The sequence below is a fragment of the Phyllobates terribilis genome, unplaced genomic scaffold (assembly GCF_046119375.1).
Source record: "Phyllobates terribilis strain yellow unplaced genomic scaffold, ASM4611937v1 Scaffold_4__5_contigs__length_816908805, whole genome shotgun sequence".
In the NCBI taxonomy this organism is placed as follows: domain Eukaryota; kingdom Metazoa; phylum Chordata; class Amphibia; order Anura; family Dendrobatidae; genus Phyllobates; species Phyllobates terribilis.
In genome coordinates this window covers 679,054,725-679,076,611 of record NW_027362764.1, presented here as the reverse complement: position 1 = coordinate 679,076,611, position 21,887 = coordinate 679,054,725, and the positions used below count along the sequence as shown (strand labels likewise).

Sequence of the window (21,887 nt, the reverse complement as noted above, 5' to 3'; positions counted from 1 at the left end):
TGCAGAGAAACATGTTACTTCTGCTGGCCCTCGCTAGGCGACCGGCATCCAAAACCTTCCCTGGGCACCTGCTGAAAACCTGGCCCCTTCACGGCCCCGGGTGCTTTTAACGCCATCATTTCCACACGGCGAGCTGCGGAGTCAATAAGCACTCCTAGCCTTGGCAAGGAGCTCGGTGTCAGACCTGCGTGAAGGCGGCGGGGTAGCGTACTTAGCTGCCAACTGGCTCAGAGGCCTTGGGACTTCCATCATCTAAGTTACTTTGGGTCGGTGTCCGGCAAGGCGCCGTTCCATGCTAGCCAAGCTGGGCAGTAGGTAAAAACGTCATCAAAATGGTCTACAGCACCCGGTATTCCCAGGAGGTCTCCCATCCAAGTACTGTCCGAGCCCAGCCCTGCTTTGCTTCCGAGATCAGACGAGATCGGACGTATCCAAGGTGGTATGGCCAGTAGACACTGCTTGATCCATCGCCCGGCCAGCCTTTCTCAGGATCGCTTGGTGGCGAGCAATCTGGCCGTGACGGGGCGGGCTCCGAAGGGTCCATGCAAAGGCTGTGCCGTCCCTACAGGTGTGGTTTGTTTAGCAGTGATTCACCCGCCGCATCAGGTGTCTTCAAAAATGTCTCGGCGCAGGGTCTCCTGCAGGCTAAACCCTTCATCGCGGTAATGTGACAGAAAGAGCAAGCTGGACCCGTAACTTGGGGGCGGAGCGAGACGTCCAGGGGTGAATGAAGGAAGAGGTTGAGAGGGTGAGATGGTTGCCAGTGACTTTGAGCTGCTCTTCAGGGGGGAGGGTCGTGTTGCCTGCAAAGGTCTTCTGCTTGGGGTTACCGGTGGTTGCCTCCAGCCACGCTGGAGACGCTGGTCCTGGTGAAAAGGAGCCTAGTATTAAAAGTAAAGAAGCAACAATGCTGGAGGCCCACGGTGATCAGAAGGATGCTGGTATTTTGCAGAGATGAAATAGCGCAAGAGAGAAAGCAAATGAAAAAAAGAAAAGAGAATGAATGTGTGCACTTGTGAAAGGGAATGGAAAAAAGGCATAGAAGAGAGTGCCCCCTGCTGGTGGAAGGAAGGAAAAAGCAAAAGCCTACAGCACCTGGCATTCCCAGGCGGTCTCTGTTAAATGGTTAATTACGGAAATTCATTTGGAATGTTAATCGATAATCATTTTTCTGAGTTCTATGCCTCAGCCATCGTGTCTAGTTGACATGCGCTATTTGTGTGTGTATTTTTGGTTCACTACCATATGTAGAACAGGTGTCCATACGACTGGCTATAAAAGCCCATGGTACAGAAAGGGGGGGCTCTCTTGCTCTGCCCACCCCACAAGACACAGAATCTTCATGCTGAGAAGCAGATGACATGTAGGCCTGGACACATGCTGGACAAAGACATGATTTACCAGCCAGGATCCAAGGAAAGATGGGTGAATCTCAACAATTAAGCTAATTATGGACAAATGGACAATTACTTTATAACTAATTATTGTATGTACCTGCTGCAATCTGATTCTTTTTAATGGACAATCCAAGAATAAATAGATACATTTTTTATAAGAATATCATGATATTGATACTTTGAGAAGTCCTCAGTAGAAAAAAAAATACAGGAAGAGTATTATTTTACAATGGTGAGCCAGCCAGTCCTGTTTTTTTGTTTTTTAAATTAAGTAAGTGAATTTCTTCCGTGAACAAGGGGGGAGTCCTGACGAGCTGAACAGCTGTTGTTCACGTGTCAGTAAATTCACTAGTTTGTCACGAGAAGCAGAAAGGACCTACAGACTGAGGAAAGACAGGAAGCAGAGGTACTAACAAGGAACAGAATCACACAGGAAAAGAATCAGACGAACTGAAGACAGGACGTGTTGATAAAGAGAAGCCAAGGAATCTTAAGGTAAGCAAAATATGGATATAATTTCTTCTTTTGCTAAACAAAGTAATATTAATTTCAAAGTTAATGTTGGAGATGACATAGAAGTTTTGTGGCTCAGTTTATACAAAGAATGTGAATTGCAGAATTTACAGTTAACTTCTAAATTGGTAAATAGAGACAAACAGAAATTGAGAAATATTCTACATTTGGTAGATTTTTTTCATAGTCTTTTGTTAGAGATTTCTAAGCAGGAAAATAGTGTAGAAGTGTCAGACGGTGATACTGATTCTGACTGTAATGTGGAAAATGAACAAGAAGTAAGACACGTGTCTGTAACTGAAGGTGACCTTGGGTCTGACCAAGAGCCGGACATACAGAAACCTGACATGGGAGGAGACATGACTGACATACGAGAAACCGACATACTAGGTGATGTGGGAGGAGACGTGAGTGACGTAGGAGGAACGGACGTACAAGAGCCACTAAAAATATCAGAGAATTCTGGAATTACCCTGGCTCAACTCCAAATTAAAATGAGGAAAAATTTGCTGAAATTATACAAAATCATGCCAAAATATGATGTCAAAATCCATGCCTGTAGAAATTCAGAGACATTTGAGAGCTTCTCTGATAAGTTTGATTTATCCAATGAGGAGAGGAATCAATTATTTAAAATATGGATTCCTGTGACATTGTCCAGACGTTTACATTTAATGCCCTGTGAAAATGACTCTCCTAATGGATGGGAAAATGATTTGGACAGATTAAGATATTTGCTTTATTGTGTCACAAAGGATTTTCCCAACATAGAAGATCTGCAGAAACTAAGGATTGGTAGGAAGGAATGTACATATACATTCATGTCCATATTTGAACGGGTGTACAAAGCTCTCATCAAAAATGGAAAAGTACAACATATGATAACAAGTTTTGTACAAAAATTCAAATTCCTAAATTCAGTTTCCCAAGTTATGGCATCACAAAAAAATTCATTATTTGAATGTGCGCAGATGCTGGATTTTGTTAGAAAACATGAGAATCGTGAAAAGAAAATAAATCAAGCTAAATTTATAAAACCAGGAAAGGTAAAATCTTACCAAAAGCCAATATCAAACTCTTCTAGACTGAGTCATCCCTATAGTGAACTCTATCAAATACGCAGAAGATTTCATATATGTTATAAGCCATATCAGCCAGTGCAAAGATCCATCTCTCCACAGAATGAGTTAATTCTCAGTCAGAACTGTGATTCTCTAAAAAGGAAAATGGCTGAAACTGATGGACAGAGACAGGTGAGACGACCAACTCACTGTGACGTCATGGAATGTGGACAGAAGAACAGGCAGTTCTCTGAGGTTTTGAAGGATAGAAAAATGTCTTTCCTAAATAGGGCGTTCCTGGTGATATTTGAGAGAGACAGAAGATTTGGTTTAGGGAGTGGCTAAGGAAAAACTGTAATTATAATGTTGTATCAAAATGTAATACAATGTCTCAATATTTATTTATAATCTTATACAGTAAAATTGTAGTTACATAGTTTCTAATAGTTCATATATATATATACATATATATATATATACACTTGTCTAAGTAGAGATTGCGTATAATTGTATTTATATATACGTTTATAAAATATATATATATATATATATATTAATTAATAAATTAGAACTTCATATATATAAATTTAAGTAGCAATATTTTGAATTACATTAGAACCAACCAATATACAGTGCCTACAAGTAGTATTCAACCCCCTGCAGATTTAGGTGGTTGACACATGCGGAATTAACTTGGCATTGTGACATTTGTACTGTAGATCAGCCTGGAAGTGGGAAATGCACTGCAGCAACTTTTTTTTTGTTTTTTTGTTTTTTTAAAACGTTAAAAGTTAATTCAGAGTGTCATTTATTATTCAACCCCTCAAACCACAAGAATTCTGTTTGGTCCCCCTAAAGTATTAAGAAGTAGTTCAGGCACCAAGAATAATGAGCTTCACATGTGTGGATTAAAGATCTCTTTTGCCAGCCTTTTCTGACTATTTAAGACCCTCCCCAAACTTGTGAACAGCACTCAGACATGGTCAACATGGGAAAGACAAAAGAGCATTCCAAGGCCATCAGAGACAAGATCGTGGAGGGTCACAAGGCTGGCAAGGGGTACAAAACCCTTTCCATGGAGTTGGGCCTACCTGTCTCCACTGTTGGGAGCATCATCCGTAAGTGGAAGGCTTATGGAACTACTGTTAGCCTTCCACGGCCTGGACAGCCTTTGAAAGTGTCCTCCCGTGCCGAGGCCAGGCTTGTCCGAAGAGTCAAGGCTAACCCAAAGACAACAAGGAAGGAGCTCCGGGAAGATCTCATGGCAGTGGGGACATTGGTTTCAGTCAATACCATAAGTAACGTACTCCACCGCAATGGTCTCCGTTCCAGACGAGCCCGTAAGGTACCTTTACTTTCAAAGCGTCATGTCAAGGCTCGTCTACAGTTTGCTCATGATCACTTGGAGGACTCTGAGACAGACTGGTTCAAGGTTCTATGGTCTGATGAGACCAAGATCGAGATCTTTGGTGCCAACCACACACGTGACGTTTGGAGACTGGATGGCACTGCATACGACCCCAAGAATACCATCCCTACAGTCAAGCATGGTGGTGGCAGCATCATGCTGTCGGGCTGTTTCTCTGCCAAGGGGCCTGGCCATCTGGTCCGCATCCATGGGAAGATGGATAGCACGGCCTACCTGGAGATTTTGGCCAAGAACCTCCGCTCCTCCATCAAGGATCTTAAGATGGATCGTAATTTCATCTTCCAACAAGACAACGACCCAAAGCACACAGCCAAGAAAACCAAGGCCTGGTTCAAGAGGGAAAAAGTCAAGGTGTTGGAGTGGCCTAGTCAGTCTCCTGACATTAACCCAATTGAAACCTTGTGAAAGGAGCTCAAGAATAAAGTCCACATGAGACACCCAAAGAACCTAGATAACTTGGAGAAGATCTGCATGGAGGAGTGGGCCAAGATAACTCCACAGACCTGTGCCGGCCTGATCAGGTCTTATAAAAGACGATTATTAGCTGTAATTGCAAACAAGGGTTATTCCACAAAATATTAAACATAGGGGTTGAATAATAATTGACCCACACTTTTATGTTTAAAATTTAATAAAATTCAACTGAGCAACATAACTTTTTGGTTTGTAAGATTTATGCTTCTGTTCATAAAACCTACTCTCGTTTGCAGTTTGAAGGCTCTAACTTATTTGCATCTTATCAAACCAGCTAAATCTGCAGGGGGTTGAATACTACTTGTAGGCACTGTATGTATAAGATATTTAAATAATTCTGTTTCTGTCTGAATTTGATATTTAACTTTATTTTCTTATATTTCCTTAGAGTTTTCATTCCAAAGCAGGATTTGATCAAAGAACTCTAAAATGGATTTATTTCTTTATTCACACAGGAAGTGAAAAAATTGCATGATTTTATGTGTATAACATTTTAAAATAATAACAATATATCTAGTTGAACTATAATATATATGTAATACTTATTAATTCTTTTGTGTTGCTAATATTTTCTGTGCATGAAGTGTTCGTGCAAATTAAAGTAGCTTTACAGCATGACGTGTGACAGCTGCGGCCTTTGAACTTTGAGCTAATAGTATAGGATCCCATTCATTCTATTTTCAACTGATGTAACTTAAGACCGGGCAGCCAGTGAAAAAAGAATCTAAGACAAGAGTTTTTTCAAGTGTCTGAAATTCCAGTGACTTACTCTCATATTATATAATATGTACTTGGGGAATATTCAAAGAAATATAAAGATATTCAATTGATATGGCAATGCGCATTAATAAATTGGGATACAACAATTTTGGGTTAAATATATATATATATATATATATATATATATATATATATATATAAAACTTCATATGTGGAATGTTTGAGTTGAACAGATCTGTGAATGTCAGAGTGAAGGTGACAGATGAGTAAATCAGCAGCTGCTAAGTGTGATTGATGTGACAGAGGCCTCGTATGTTTGTATGTTTGAAAAAAAAAAATGTTTCTTTATGTGAAGGTACAAAAATACATTTAATTCTGAGGAAATTATAATACATAATTAGGTATTATCTACATATATATATTTCTATATTTCTTTAATAATTATTATTTCTTGATTTAACTAATAGTGGATAAGGGCAACCACACATCAAAATGGTTTACAAAACAAATTTATATTTAGAATAATTTTCCACATGATAATATTCTTGAATAACTATAATATTATTTTTAATGGTTACCTAAATAGGTACACACCTCTCTTTAGTTAAATCTATGCTACTCATCGATATGAAATTTATGCACAATATTTCTAAAAGAATAATTATTTTTAATTTGGTTCTGATATATACATAAATTTTATAAAATAATATTTTTGGTATTAAGGGGGAAATGTGTTTTTGATCCTGATTACATAATCACTTTTGATCAATACTTATTTTCCACACATTTTAATAAAGAAGAAATAATAATAAGGTACTATGGTATAATTAAGAAGGGTATTACATGCAAAGTTGCATAATTTAATATTTTTTGGTGGTACAAGGTTATGACAAATATGAAATCATCCAGATAATGGAGATATAAGGGTATTTTTTATGGAGAATATAATTACTCTGCATTTGTCATTAAAATTTAAAGGCCTTATTTTTATTTTTATTCTTATTTTTACTCTTAATTTTATTTTTCATTTTTAAAATTTTATTCTTACTTTATACTTCTTATTTTTCTATTTTTTCATTTTTTAATTCTCATTTGATTTTATTTGAGTTCAATATCTCAATTGAGAAAACACATTAATATTTAATAAAGTAATGTCTAATACAAGAGTATTGCTTCATTAAATATATATTGCTAAGGAAAAAAATGTTTACATTTTCTGAGTAAACACAACAATTCATTCATTCATTTATTCATTCATTCATTCATTCCTACATTCATATATTTATTCATTTTGGTTCAGGAGTATACATTCTTTGATATTATTGGTTTAATAAAGATATAAAAACTTGTTTTTTCAAAATACACTGACACCTATGGGTTGGAAAAGGTAATTACACCTATGACATAAAAATGTTCTATCATATGGAGAACTTGATTGATAATGAATTATTATCTATTATTGTTTATTATTCCAAACATAATTTATTTTAATATTTTGATAATAATTAGATGGATATTACTGATTGCTATGGTACGCTGTGATATTATAGGTTAGGAAAAACTGCCAGATTTGGTATCAGATTAGGGAATGAAGACTTCAATCAAAACATCGCAATTATGAATTATATCTTAATAAAGACTTTTAATTTTTATAAATCAAAGAGATTCTCAAAAGTTACAAGAAGAAGCAACTGATATCCGGACGTCTCAGAAGGTAACAGGTGTGAATGCTGAGTGTTATAATAGACTGTGTCCATTACATACAATACAATTCACACCACTGATCACCAAGACGGCAGAGGACGATGATCCTATATGTACTGTGTTGTGTTCAAGTTTCATCACGTTCCACTGGTTTCTTATCACCTGCAACGCTTCAATGAAAGCTGGTGAACAGGTAATACCTGGCATATGTGTCATGTATAAAAAGGACTGAGTACTGGTTATGGTGCTATATAAAGCAGGAAAGTGTCAAGTTAACCCTTGCTTTACTGACCAAAGACGTCACATCTGTTCCAAAAGTGACACGAGACCAGTGCGAACACACGGAAGATTCCAAAGATGATCCAACGTAAGTCCAGGTGACACTGCACAGATATTAAAGCTACATTTCATCCATGGACTTTGTTTTCTTATCAACTGACACACATGATCTTTCTAATAAAGAGTACAGTTTATGGACTGAACAATAATGAACACAATTATGGACTGTACAATATCTACATGCTGTAATTTATTTCAAAGGAGTTTTCATCTAAAGACTGTGTTATAAAAGAACCAAGAAGAAGACGAGACGACGACCCGATGACATCAGATGATGACGATTGAACCCGCGATTGCTTCAATTTAGATATAGGGAAGTATAATTATACATATTAAATGAATATTAGTCGCGGCTTACCATAACATGAATTCACATCATTATAAAACAATAAACCGATATTGATACTATTATTACTATTATTATTATTATGGAAATTTAATGATATTGCCAAGGAAGAAGGAAAGAAAAAATGATTGATGAATGTATCTTCTTTTGAGAAATTTCAGTTAAAGTCCTTTTATTCTCAAAAAAGGGGGAAATGTTAAATGGTTAATTATGGAAATTCATTTGGAATGTTAATCGATAATCATTTTTCTGACTTCTATGCCTCAGCCATCGTGTCTAGTTGACATGCGCTAGTTGTGTGTGTATTTTTGGTTCACTACCATATGTAGAACAGGTGTGCCATACGACTGGCTATAAAAGCCCATGGTACAGAAAGGGGGGGCTCTCTTGCTCTGCCCATCCCACAAGACACAGAATCTTCATGCTGAGAAGCAGATGACATGTAGGCCTGGACACATGCTGGACAAAGACATGATTTACCAGCCAGGATCCAAGGAAAGATGGGTGAATCTCAACAATTAAGCTAATTATGTACAAATGGACAATTACTTCATAACTAATTATTGTATGTACCTGCTGCAATCTGATTCTTTTTAATGGACAATCCAAGAATAAATAGATACATTTTTTTATAGGAATATCGTGATATTGATACTTTGAGAAGTCCTCAGTAGAAAAAAATAATACAGGTAGAGTATTATTTTACAGTCTCCCATCCAAGTACTAACCAGGCCCAACCCTGCTTAGCTTCCAAGATCAGATGAGATCTGGTGTGTTCAGGGTGGTGTGGACATAGGCAGAGACTAGCCTCTCACTTGCTGCTTTTCTACTTTGACGTCTGGCTGTCGGCTGCCCTTTCCAGTGCTCAGCAAGACCAGGTCCTTTTGTGCTTTCCCTTCTCTTCAATTTTCTTGCTGGCTTCCTTAAAAGGTCTTGTAGACACAACGCCCCACTCAGAGCCGCTGAGCTCACTGATCGGCTGCAGCGCTGTCGAAGGAACGTCAGCTTCACGGCCAATGCCACAGGCCGGGAGCAGAGGCAAGACTCACCGGTAGACCCGGGTAGGGTGAGTAGAGCGCGGTTAGTTGCTTTCTAATAGCCTGCAGCCGGGGATTAACTTTTAATGAAAGGGAACAATCCCTTTGACTGTCTGCAGCGCGCCACACCTAGAAAGTGCTCTCTCACACACATGCCAGCATGCACACGTGCTTGCACGTGACAACACCCCCTATCTGCCCCTACAACCTCTCCGTCACCATGCATCAGACTCTCCTACCTGTTTTATGATTTCAGGGCCCTATCAGGAATCACCCACCCCTCCCCTCCCCAATTCCTTCCGCACTTTCCTTGCCTTCCTTGCACTGAGGTTAGCTCTTTGGCAGCCGTCTGGCTTGGTTACACAAGCTTCTTTGCAAAGATATATGTTACTTCTGCTGGCCCTCGCTAGGCGGCCGGCATCCAAAACCTTCCCTGGGCACCTGCTGAAAGCCTGGCCCCTTCACGGCCCCGGGTGCTTTTAACGCCATCATTTCCCCACGGCGAGCTGCGGAGTTAATAAGCACTCCTAGCCGTGACAAGTAGCTCGGTGTCAGGCCTGCGTAAAGGCGGCGGGGTAGCGTACTTAGCTGCCAACTGGCTCAGAGGCCTTGGGGCTTCCATCATCTAGGTTACTTAAGGTCGGTGTCCGGCAAGGCGCCGTTCCATGCTAGCCGAGCTGGGCAGTAGGGCAAAACGTCATCAAAATGGTCTACAGCACTCGGTGTTCCCAGGAGGTCTCCCATCCAAGTACTGTCTGAGCCCAGCCCTGCTTTGCTTCCGAAATCAAAAGAGATCGGGCGTATCCAAAGTGGCATGGCCAGTAGACTTTGCTCGATCCATCGCCCGGCCAGCCTTTCTCAGGATCGCTTGATAGCGAGCAATCTGGCCGTGACAGGGCGGGCTCCGAAGGGTCCATGCAAAGTCTGTGCCGTCCCTACAGGTGTGGTTTGTTTAGCAGTGATTCACCCGCCGCATCAGGTGTCTTCAAAAATGTCTCGGCGCAGGGTCTCCTGCAGGCTAAACCCTTCATCGCGGTAATGTGACAGAAAGAGCAAGCTGGACCCGTAACTTGGGGGCGGAGCGAGACGTCCATGGGTGTATGAAGGAAGAGGGTGAGATGGTTGCCAGAGACTTTGAGCTGCTCTTCAGGGGGGAGGGTCGTGTTGCCTGCAAAAGTTTTCTGCTTGGGGTTACCGGTGGTTGCCTCCAGCCACCCGGGAGACGCTGGTCCTGGTGAAAAGGAGCCTAGTATTAAAAGTAAAGAAGCAACAATGCTGGAGGCCCACGATGATCAGAAGGATGCTGGTATTTTGCAGAGATGAAATAGCGCAAGAGAGAAAGCAAATGAAAAAAAGAAAAGAGAATGAATGTGTGCACTTGTGAAAGGGAATGGAAAAAAGGCATAGAAGAAAGTGGCCCCTGCTGGTGGAAGGAAGGAAAAAGCAAAAGCCTACAGCACCTGGTATTCCCAGGTGGTCTCCCATCCAAGTACTAACCAGGCCCAACCCTGCTTAGCTTCTGAGATCAGACGAGATCGGGCATGTTTAGGGTGGTGTGGCCGTGGGCAGAGACAAGCCTCTCACTTGCTGCTTTTCTACTTTGAAGTCTGGCTGCTGGCTGCCCTTTCCAGTGCTCATGAAGATCAGGTCCTTTTGTGCTTTCCCTTCTCTTCAATTTTTTTGCTGGCTTCCTTAAAAGGTCTTGTAGACAGAAGGCCCCACTCAGAGCCGCTGAGCTCACTGATCGGCTGCAGCGCTGTCGACGGAACGTCAGTTTCACGGCCAATGCCACAGGCCGGGAGCAAAGGCGAGACTCACCGGCAGACCCGGGAAGGGTGAGTAGAGCGCGGTTAGTTGCTTTCTAATAGCCTGCAGCCGGGGATTAACTTTTAATGAAAGGGAACAATCCCTTTGACTGTCTGCAGCGCGCCACACCTAGGAAGCGCACTCTCACACACAAGCCAGCATGCACACGTGCTCGCACGTGATAACACCCCCTATCTGCCTCTACAACCTCTCCGTCACCATGCGTCAGACTCTCCTGCCTGTTTTATGATTTCAGGGCCCTAGCAGGAATCACCCCCTCCCTCCCCAATTCCTTCCGCACCTTCCGCACCTTCCTTGCCTTCCTTGCACTGAGGTTAGCTCTTTGTCAGCCGTCTGAGTTGGTCACACAAGCTTCTTTGCAGAAAAACATGTTACTTCTGCTGGCCCTCGCTAGGCGGCCGGCATCCAAAGCATTCCCTGGGCACCTGCTGAAAGCCTGGCCCCTTCACGGCCCTGGGTGCTTTTAACGCCATCATTTCCACACGGCGAGATGCGGAGTCAATAAGCACTCCTAGCCGTGGCAAGGAGCTCGGTGTTAGGCCTGTGTGAAGGCGGCGGGGTAGCGTACTTAGCTGCCAACTGGCTCAGAGGCCTTGGAGCTTCCATCATCTAAGTTACTTAAGGTCGGTGTCTCCAGCCACGCGGGAGACGCTGGCCCTGGTGAAAAGGAGCCTAGTATTAAAAGTAATGAAGCAACAATGCTGGAGGCCCACGGTGATCAGAAGGATGCTGGTATTTTGCAGAGATGAAATAGCGCAAGAGAGAAAGCAAATGAAAAAAAGAAAAGAGAATGAATGTGTGCACTTGTGAAAGGGAATGGAAAAAAGGCATAGAAGAGAGTGCCCCCTGCTGGTGGAAAGAAGGAAAAAGAAAAAACCTACTGGACCTGGAATTCCCAGGTGGTCTCCCATAGAGATGAGCGTTGTTCTACTCGAACTGTTCGCCAATCTCAAATTCGAGCTGTTTTGGGCGGTGTTCGAGCCGTTCGGCGAACACGAACAATTTGAGAAAAATTCGGCTGTTCGAGGTTATGTTTGATAACTGTTCGTGCACCAAAATCATAACTGGATTTGTGTGTGGGTCTTGTTCTATTAATCCATCTATACTGACCTCCATCAGGTTGCAAACTGAATATAATTTTTTTCTGCATCTAGCTCTGAAAAAATATTGGGCTTCTAGCTGTGTGTGGGTCTTGTTCTATTAATCCATCTATACTGACCTCCATCAGGTTGCAAACTGAATATAATTTTTTTCTGCATCTAGCTCTGAAAAAATATTTGGCCTTCTAGCAGTGTGTGGGACTTGTTCTATTAGTCCACCTATACTGACCTCCATCAGGTTGCAAACTGAATATATTTTTTTCTGCATCTACCTCTGAAAAAATATTGGGCTTCTAGCTGTGTGTGGGACTTGTTGTATTAGTCCATCTATACTGACCTCCATCAGGTTGCAAACTGAATATATTTTTTTCTGCATCTAGCTCTGAAAAAATATTGGGCTTCTAGCTGTGTGTGGGTCTTGTTCTATTAATCCATCTATACTGACCTCCATCAGGTTGCAAACTGAATATAATTTTTTTCTGCATCTAGCTCTGAAAAAATATTGGGCTTCTAGCTGTGTGTGGGTCTTGTTCTATTAATCCATCTATACTGACCTCCATCAGGTTGCAAACTGAATATAATTTTTTTCTGCATCTACCTCTGAAAAAATATTGGGCTTCTAGCTGTGTGTGGGTCTTGTTCTATTAATCCATCTATACTGACCTCCATCAGGTTGCAAACTGAATATAATTTTTTTCTGCATCTAGCTCTGAAAAAATATTGGGCTTCTAGCTGTGTGTGGGTCTTGTTCTATTAATCCATCTATACTGACCTCCATCAGGTTGCAAACTGAATATAATTTTTTCTGCATCTACCTCTGAAGAAATATTGGGCTTCTAGCTGTGTGTGGGACTTGTTGTATTAGTCCATCTATACTGACCTCCATCAGGTTGCAAATTGAATATAATTTTTTTCTGCATCTAACCCAGCCAATAGTTTTGGCCTAATACCACAGTTTGGCCACTCAGCTCTGCTCGGTTACCATCCATTGTTTTTTTGTGCAAACAACTCCAGAGTTGTGAATTAGTTAACCACCAAAATGAGTGGAAAAAGGCCTACTGCTGGTGGAAAGGGGAATAGGCGTGTTGGGAAGGGGAAAAAAGGTTGTGTCCGTGGGGTAGGTGTTAAAGCAACAGTAACATCTGCAGAAGAAAGATCATCTTCCAGCCAAACTAAAATGTCTACTTCTTTTAGCGGACAATGTGATAAGATCCCTTTCTTACGGCCACGCCAATCGCTACAAATTCCAGATGAGGCACAAAAACAGCAGGTGCTTCAACGGATATCAAGTGCTCCTTTAAGTGGGCTCTCCTCCACATCAACTTCAACATCACAAATACTCCAGTCCTCAAAGGTGTCACCCAAATCGCACTTGCTTCCTCACAGCTCCCAAATCTCCAGCTGCCCGTCTGAGTATGAGGTAGAACAGATGGTTGAGTCTGCAGAGCTGTTTACTCATACTATAGCCTGGGAATCAGAGGTCGACTCCAGCGCTTCTGTGAATCCAGACGAGGAAATGATCTGCACTGATGCCCAGAATCTTTATGAGTCGGATCCAGGACCAGACGCAGAAGGTTCTGACCATAATGTAGACCCTCATTCCCAAATTGTAACTCCTGTTGGTGGAGACAATGAGGAAGACGATGATAAGACTCAAATACCTGATTGGAGCGACAACTTTAGTTTTTTGTCAGGGCAGGAACAGGTTGGCTCTGAGGACGACGGGTATGATAACACACAGGGTGATGATGATGAGGTTGGAGATCCCACTTACTGTCAACCCACAGTCAGCCAAGAGATGAGGTCAGCAGAGGAGGTGGAGGAAGATGCTAGTCACGACGAGGTCAGGTTGCGCCTTCCTGGACAGAGACATAGTACTGAAAGCACGTCAACAACTGCATCCTCAAACATAACTCTGCCTCTCACCACAAGTCGTGGTGGCTCTTCAGGTCGCATGGGTGCTAAGCCTTGCATAGCCTGGGCATTTTTTCAGATCGATAAAGATGACCCAACTCGTGTTATCTGTAACATTTGTCAGCAAAAGCTAAGTAGAGGCCAAAAAATACATAGTTTGAATACTTCATGCATGAACCGGCACATGGACATGAAGCATAAGTTGCAGTGGGAAGCTCAGTGTGCTACAATATGGCCTAGCCGGCCGGGCCAACCACCGTCTGCCATATCTTGTGCATCCGCGGCCTCTTCATCCTCTGTGACTGGGGGTACAGCAGTCACACCTGTTTTGGGGCGCAGACCTGCCACCTCTTTACCCGCAACAGCCAGCGTGATTGGCAGGTCATCATTTTCTTTGGAGGTGGGAACACCAGCTGGTGTTGAGCGCTGTCCGACATCGATAGCACCACCTTTGGATCAAGGCAACCTAACATGTCCACCTGCATATTCCTCACAGACCGGCAGTTTGCCGGGGACACCCTTATCAACCCCGTCTAAGCACAATAGCCAGCCCTCGGTCCCTCAGATGTGGACAAGTAAAAGACCATTTCCTCCTAGCCATGAGAAAGCTAAGAGGTTGAATTTCACCATCTGCAAGCTCTTGGCTACAGAAATGCTGCCTTTCCGCCTGGTGGACACAGAGGATTTTCGAGACCTTATGTCCGTCGCAGTGCCCCAGTACCAGATGCCCAGTCGGCACTACTTCTCAAAGAAAGGTGTGCCTGCGCTCCACCAGCATGTCGCACACAACATCACCGCTTCTTTGAGAAACTCTGTGTGTGACAGGGTGCATTTCACCACAGACACTTGGACGAGTAGGCATGGACAGGGGCGTTACATGTCGCTGACTGGGCACTGGGTAACTATGGTGACAGCAGGACAAGGGGCTGCTGTCCAAGTCTTGCCGTCCCCACGAGTTGTGCGTCAATCCTCTTTATGTCAAAGTCCCTCCACTGCTTCTGCCTCCTCAACCTCCTCTCGGTCTTCCACCTGCACCCAAAGCCTGTCTGGTCATGCCACAAGCTTTCTAACTGCGCAGAAGGGATCCTGCACACCTCCTTACTATGCTGGCAGTAGGGCTCAACGTCATCAGGCGGTTTTTACATTGAAATGTCTGGGAAATGTGAGTCACACAGCTGAGGAGTTGTGGTCAGCTCTAGAGAACCAATTTCATGAATGGTTGTCTCCACTGGACCTGAAACCAGGGAAGGCCGTGTGCGATAATGCTGCAAACCTGGGTGCGGCCCTTCGCCGGGGCAATGTCACACACGTGCCTTGTATGGCTCACGTGTTGAACCTGGTTGTCCAGCAATTTTTAGCCCACTATCCCAGACTAGATGGCCTTCTGCAGAGGGCACGGTCGCTGTGTGCTCACTTCCGCCGTTCGCATCCCGCAGCTCAGCGACTTACATCTCTACAGAAGTCGTTGGTCCTGCCACTTCACCGGCTAAAATGCGATGTGCCTACCCGGTGGAATTCAACTCTGCACATGTTGCAGCGACTGTGGCAGCACCGACAAGCCCTGGTGCAATACGTTCTGACGTATAGCCTGGGCCAACGAGATTCAGAGGTGGGGCAAATCACGCTGGAGGTGTGGTCTCAGATCAGGGACCTATGCACCCTTCTGCACAGTTTTGAAATGGCGACGAAGATGTTTAGTGCTGACGATGCCATTATCAGCATGACTATTCCGGTGATTTACATGCTGGAGCACATGTTAAACAGAATTCGGAGTCAGGTGGTGGCACAAGAGGAGGTGGAGGAAGTAGAGGAGGAGGAGTTGTATGCGGAAGGGCTAACATCTGCAAGGTCCAGACGGTCGGCAGCACCAAGGCGGCAGGCATGTGAGGGTGGGGGAGATGGTTTTACCAGGGCGCATGGTAGCAGCCAAACTAGTGAGGAAGGTGCAGGAGCCCAGGAAGAAGTGGAGGACGAACTAATGGAAGACTCATCAGATGAGGGAGACCTTGATCACATTTCTGTTGTGCGAGGTTGGGGGGACAGGACAGAGGAAGGAAGCATGATTGTTACCTCGCCACCAATACAACAGGGAATTGGTGCTCCTGGATGCGCAACACACATGAGTGCCTTCTTGCTGCACTACCTGCAACATGACCCTTGAATTGTGAGAATTAGAAATAATCCTGACTACTGGGTTGCCACACTGTTAGATCCCCGGTACAAAAGTAAATTTGCAGAAATTATTCCTGCCATAGAAAGGGATGCACGCATGCAGGAGTATCAGCAGAGACTGTTGCAGAATCTTACATGTGCTTTTCCACAAAATACCAGTGGTGCACGTAGTGAATCTCACAGTTCCAACTTGCCAACCGTGGGACCGTCAAGTGTTCAGCACTCAAACCGTAAAAGAACCACAGTATCTGCTGGTAACATCAATTTTGCGGAATCATTTCACCACTTTTTTAGCCCATCCTTTGCAAGGCCACAGGAGACAAGAAGTCTGACACATAGTCAACGCCTAGAGACGATGGTACAGGAGTATCTCCAAGTAAACATTGAAGCCACGACTGTGTCACTGGACCCTTGCTCTTTTTGGGCTTCCAATCTGGATAAATGGCCGGAGCTAGCCACTTACGCCTTGGAGATCTTGTCATGCCCCGCAGCCAGCGTTCTGTCTTAACGTGTGTTCAGCGCTGCTGGTGGTGTGCTGACAGATAAGCGCACGCGGCTCTCCACTGATAATGTAGACAGACTCACGTTCATAAAGATGAACAAATCATGGATCCGAAACGACTTTTCTACCCCTGTGTCATCCTGGGGAGAGTAAAAGCTTGATGATTGGTTAAAATCACCCTACCAACCGTTTTAAGCTTTCAAATTACTAATCATGTTTATCTGTATCTTGACTGGAAAATAATTTGGGCTTTGTAGCAGTGTGCAGCACTGATCCTATTAGGCCATCTATACTAAAGCTTCACCAGATTTAAAATTAAAAATAATTTTTAGCTGCATCTAGCCCGGAAAATAATTTTGGGGCTCCGAGATGCGCAAGACACATAAGTGCCTTCTTGCTGCACTACCTGCAGCATGACCCTCATATTGTCAGAATTCGAAGTAATCATGACTACTGGGTTGCCACACTCTTAGATCCCCCAAACTTTTCGATCAACCTTTTCATTTTAATAAAGACCAAAAAAATGGTCATTTTTGAAATTATAAGCATTAGCAGGTTGTTAGAAACTGAAATCAAACAGTTTTCAACTCAAAACTTTATTCTAGGTGATGTTACATATTCACATAGGACCCCTTGTTCGAAAGGAGCTTCTGAACTCTCTCGTCCATTGAATTTGTCAGGTTTTGGATGGTTTCTGCTTCAATTGTTTTGCATGAGGACAGAATACCCTCCCAGAGCTGTTGCTTAGATGTGAACTGCCTCCCGCCATCATAGACACTCCTTTTAATGATGCTCCAAAGGTTCTGAATGGGGTAGAGGTCAGGGGAGCATGGGGGTCACACCATAAGTTTGTCCCCTTTTATGCCCATATCAGCCAGAGATGCAGATGTTTTATGTGCAGCATGAGATGGTGCATTATCATGCAGAAAAATGATCTTGCTGTGAAATACACGGTTCTTCTTCTTGAACCATGGCAGGAAGTGCTGTTTGAGAAAATCCACATACATTATGGAGTTCATCTTTAGCGCCTTCAGGGATCCTAAAGGGGCCGACAATCTCTCTCCCCATGATTCCAGCCCAAAACATTACTCCACCTCCTCCTTGTTGGCGCTGTAGCCGTGTTTGCGTGGGGTGTCCATCAACCAGCCATCCTCTACTCCATCCATCTGGACCATCGAGCGCTGCACGGCACTCATCCGTGAACAAAACTGTTTTGAAATCAGTCTTCATGTAATGTTTGGCCCACTGGAGCCGTTTCTCCTTGTGTGAAGTGGATAGAGGAGGTCGACAGGATGGCGTATGCACAGCTGCAAACCTCTGAAGGACCCTGCATCTTGTTGTTCGGGGGACGTTGGAGGCACAAGCAGCTTCAAAAACTTGTCTGCTGCTATGACAAGGCTTTTTGGCCGCTGCTCTTTCAACCTGACGTAATTGCCTGTAGGAAAGAGTCCTCAATTTGCCCTTATCAGCACGCACACGTGTGTACTGTGATTCAGCTACATACTTCTTGATTGCCAAGACACTTCATCCTGATCATCGCACAATGTTGATTGTAGTCATGCCTTGACCTAAACACTCCACAATTTGTTGCTTCTCAGCAGCCGACACATCCTTTTTCTTTCCCATTTTGGCAGAAAATGTAGGCTGCTTAATAATGTGAGAGAGCCTTCTTAAGTAGTCTTGCCTTTCATTGGACACACCTGCCAAACTAATTAGCACAGGTGTCTGCAATTGCTTACAGTGATATAAAGAGCCCTGACACACATCACCATCAATGAGTTTAACTGACAAACAAACAAATTCTTCCCTTATCACTCCTAAACACTTTTTGCATAATAATTTTGAACGCAGTGTACATGTGCTTTTCCACAAAACACCAGCCGTTCACGTAGTGAATCTTACAGTTCTAACTTGCCAACCGTGGTCTGTATGGAGTTGTTCAATAAAGGGCCCAAAATTAAGATAACATAGATGGGAGAGGTCTCTATGAATAGGAATTCCTAAGTATTTGATACCCTGTGAGGGACAGGCAAAGGGAAAGTTGGACTGGATGGAATCCTATATGGATTTGGGGAGGGAGACATCGAGGGCCTCAGACTTCGCTGCATTGATTTTAAAATTTGACCATGTAACAAAGTGATCTATTTCAGCCATAACAGCAGGGATGGATATATGTGATTGAGTGATATATACTAGGACATCATCAGCAAATAGAGAGCACTTGTACTCGGTGCCTCCCACCTCAATCCACCTAATATTGGGGTTATGGCGAATTGATGAGAGCAGGTGCTCCGTCACTAGGATGTATAAGAGAGGGGACAGAGGACATCCCTGCCTTGTCCCATTGGTGATTGTGAAAGGTGATGAAAATGTTCTGACGCACCCCCTGGGCCTTGGGACACCCGGAGCCGGACCCTTTTTGGTGGATGCTGGTAATTGTAGTCTTCGTGGCGGCGACCCGGTTCCGTGGCTCAGGGCGGTCAAACCAGTGGCGGAACTATTTATGTGGTTTTGATGTTTAAATGTCCGACTACGCCACCCGTGGATTGCGGTCAGAGTGAACCGCTGCTACAGGGCAGACCGCTGAGGCTGGTGTTGTGGGTGCAGCAGAGCGTAGCATAACTCCCCACGGGAGGAGTATAGCCTCAGGGCAGTGTATGCGGAGGATGGGGGTGATGGTGAAGGGCAGCAGCAGTAACGACACGGAGTCAGTGATGCAGTCCAGGGCCTTTACTCACAGTTCTTATTATCCAGACCACGTCTGCAGGTAACGGCTGCCCACGTCGTACTGTGCTCACCAGGTGAGGGGCTCAGACAACTCCCAGATAACTTTGGAGCACTTCACAGGACCCCCTTTGTGTGTCCTTTGTCTGGCCTTTCTTACCAACACTTCTGTCCGGCTGCCTCGGGCCTCCTCTTGGTAAACTTGGCGCCAGTTTCCCTGACCCTATGTGGTGCCTTCCTAGCGGGTGTAGCGAGGGGCTGCGCCACATAAAATGTCAGAGCCTCCGGTTTCTAGCTGAGGGTCGTTTCCTGCCTCCACTAGTTCGGGGACCGGTCTCCCCCTTTGGCCTGACCCCTCCACGCAGGTGGATTCGGGCGTGCGGTGGCGACTCGCCCGTCCGCACCCCTGGGATCCCTTCATTCCTCGTTCCTGGAGCCTTCTCCGCTCCTCTTCCTTCCTTCTCCCTCTTCCAGGCCTGGGCCTCTGTTACTAGGCCCGCCTCTGGAGCAGAGCTCATGCAGAGCCCCTGCTCCCTGCCACTTCTGCTCAGACTTCTCTGCACTGAACTAAGATGGTGCCCACCTTTTATACTCCCTTCTCAATGCACCCAGGAACTGCTTCCTCCCTGCTCCTGCACTACAGGGTTCCCCTTCCTCAGTGTTCCCTCCCCCCACTCCAGCCAGGGACAGGGACTGTCGTGCCCATCTCAGGGGCATATTGTTCGCCCTGCCCCACGGCAATGTGGTGTAATGCATGCAGGTGTCGGGTCCTGATCCACACTCCATCCTTACCTGAGAGTGAGACATCACACCTCTGGGTGAGGTGCAATACGTCTGTAGCAACCGAGCCCTCAGGGTGCTACAGTTCCATTTATCTTCAGCCTAGGTGACGTATTGCGATACAAGGCCGTGATTTTGGCTATAAAAGGGTCCCCTAGACCCCTACCCCAAGCTTTTTAAGAGAATCATATATGGCGTGCCAGGAGACTCTATGGAATGCTTTCTCAGCATCCAACGAGAGTATCTAATTACAAATTTTTAACTGCATCTAGCCCAGGAAATACTTTGTGCCTAGTAGAAGTGTCTGCTAGTCAGCGGATTATCCCGGCTGTTAAGCAAGCTACACCACCTGTAGTTTAGACACTTAATTTTTTCAAAGGAAATGATTCGGGACCATGGGATACTTAGTGAAGAGCATCAGGAGGCACCCCAAGGCATAGGGGCTGGGACTGGCATTAGGATGCCTTGCGGTGGACAGCCGAGCTCGATCCTTATAAAAGCTTTTTAACTGCAGCAGCTTTAGTGGACGCTACTGGAGCTGGAATTACGCGGCTGCTGGCATGAGACTTGCCCTCCAATAGATCCTTGTAAATGGATTTAAAGTGTATTCATTCAAATTAGAGAGACAATTTAAATTAAAAAGCTTAGAGCTGCCTCCACCACAGGGGGGCTCGCTCGACCCACCAGCAGACAGGCACCAGTATTGGGGGAGGGGGGCTGGCCGTCAGGGTTCACCGCGGCTCTGGCACAAACCCGGCGACACGGAGGTGGCACGGGCAGGAGCGGACTGGCCGTGTCGGCTTCTCACTTTTTGGATTTTAGAAGGGCATGACATGCCTATATCTGTGTCTCCCCCTCCTTTTACTCCTCCACCTCTTTTATTTTCGCATGACTATATGTACTTGTCACTTTTCCATGTGTTAGTTATGTCTTCTGAGCAGTTTGTCAGCTTTTGGACACCTTTGAAGGTGTTTTCTATGTGTTTCTATGTGTTTTTGTTTGCCTGCCATTGTTTTTAACGGTGTACGAAGGTGTTCGACGAACAGTTCGACGAACATTTCGGCGAACACACGGGTGTTCAACGAACCGAACCGAACTCGAACACTAGGGCGGTGGCTCAACACTAGTCTCCCATCCAAGTACTAACCAGGCCCAACGCCGCTTAGCTTCCGAGATCAGATGAGATCGGGCGTATCCAAGGTGGTATGGCCAGTAGACGCTGCTCGATCCATCGCCCGGCCAGCCTTTCTCAGGATTGCTTGGTGGCGAGCAATCTGGCCGTGACGGGGCGGGCTCCGAAGGGTCCATGCAAAGGCTGTGCCATCCCTACAGGTGTGGTTTGTTTAGCAGTGATTCACCCGCCGCATCAGGTGTCTTCAAAAATGTCTCGGCGCAGGGTCTCCTGCAGGCTAAACCCTTCATCGCGGTAATGTGACAGAAAGAGCAAGCTGGACCCGTAACTTGGGGGCGGAGCGAGACGTCCAGGGGTGAATGAAGGAAGAGGGTGAGATGGTTGCCAGTGACTTTGAGCTGCTCTTCAGGGAGGAGGGTCGTGTTGTCTGCAAAGGTCTTCAGCTTGGGGTTACCGGTGGTTGCCTCCAGCCACGCGGGAGACGCTGGTCCTAGTATTAAAAGTAAAGAAGCAACAATGCTGGAGGCCCACGGTGATCAGAAGGATGCTGGTATTTTGCAGAGATGAAATAGCGCAAGAGAGAAAGCAAATGAAAAAAAGAAAAGAGAATGAATGTGTGCACTTGTGAAAGGGAATGGAAAAAAGGCATAGAAGAGAATACCCCCTGCTGGTGGAAGGAAAGAAAAAGCAGAAGCCTACAGCACCTGGCATTCCCA

The 21,887-nt window shown here is 44.7% G+C and overlaps 2 non-coding genes and 1 pseudogene across 2 annotated transcripts; all 3 read right to left on the bottom strand.

Annotated features, from left to right (window-relative positions):
• Positions 1–334: 334 nt before the first annotated feature.
• Positions 335–454, bottom strand: LOC141267140 (5S ribosomal RNA). The gene has a single exon (XR_012321154.1). It is a non-coding gene; the product is annotated as a 5S ribosomal RNA (ribosomal RNA).
• A 9,273-nt stretch (positions 455–9,727) lies between these two features.
• Positions 9,728–9,847, bottom strand: LOC141268878 (5S ribosomal RNA; annotated as a pseudogene).
• Positions 9,848–10,468: 621 nt separating this feature from the next.
• On the bottom strand, positions 10,469–10,587 carry LOC141266739 (5S ribosomal RNA). Its single transcript, XR_012320765.1, has one exon. It is a non-coding gene; the product is annotated as a 5S ribosomal RNA (ribosomal RNA).
• Positions 10,588–21,887: the final 11,300 nt, after the last annotated feature.